The sequence below is a fragment of the Arachis duranensis genome, chromosome 3 (assembly GCF_000817695.3).
Source record: "Arachis duranensis cultivar V14167 chromosome 3, aradu.V14167.gnm2.J7QH, whole genome shotgun sequence".
NCBI lineage: Eukaryota > Viridiplantae > Streptophyta > Magnoliopsida > Fabales > Fabaceae > Arachis > Arachis duranensis.
Window position 1 is genome coordinate 125,278,957 of NC_029774.3, and position 681 is coordinate 125,279,637.

The window sequence follows — 681 nt, forward strand, 5'->3', positions numbered from 1 at the left end:
TTTTAGTACATAATTTTTATATGGTCATTTACTCATTTTGATTTCTATATTTTTACTTTCAATATTTCTATTTTTATTTTGACGTTTTTCATAAAATTCTAAAATATATCAAAATTAAAGAAAAGCTCATCAAGTAACTAATTTTATTTTTTTAAGATGTGTTTTTTTTTTGTTGGTTGAAAGTACGATAAAAATATATACATTAAACTTATTATATAGAAAAATTTAAACACGAATTCTACATGTATATATATTTTAAAGTTTTCTCATTGTATATATTAGGTTGTTTGAAGTGAAGTGAAAATTTTAATTTCCATAAATAAAAATGTTTGGTAACAAAAAAAATTAATTAAAAAAAGATATTGTGTAAAAACATACACAGAAAACAAGGGTAATATGGACAAATCTGAAAAAAAAAAGTAATTATCCAAACCAGTCTCTAAAGATTTTAAAAGTGGATATTTAAATTTAAAAGAAAAATTAATACACAAATCAATCAAGGAAAATTAATACACAAATTAATCCCTAAGATTTTATTCTGTCAGACAAATCAATCCCCAACTCATTTTTCAGCAGAGTAATTACTAGATTAATCTCCAAGAATTTTAAAAATAGATATTTTAGTCCCAAAAAAAATTAATACACAAATCAATCCCCAATATTTTTTTATTAAACATAATA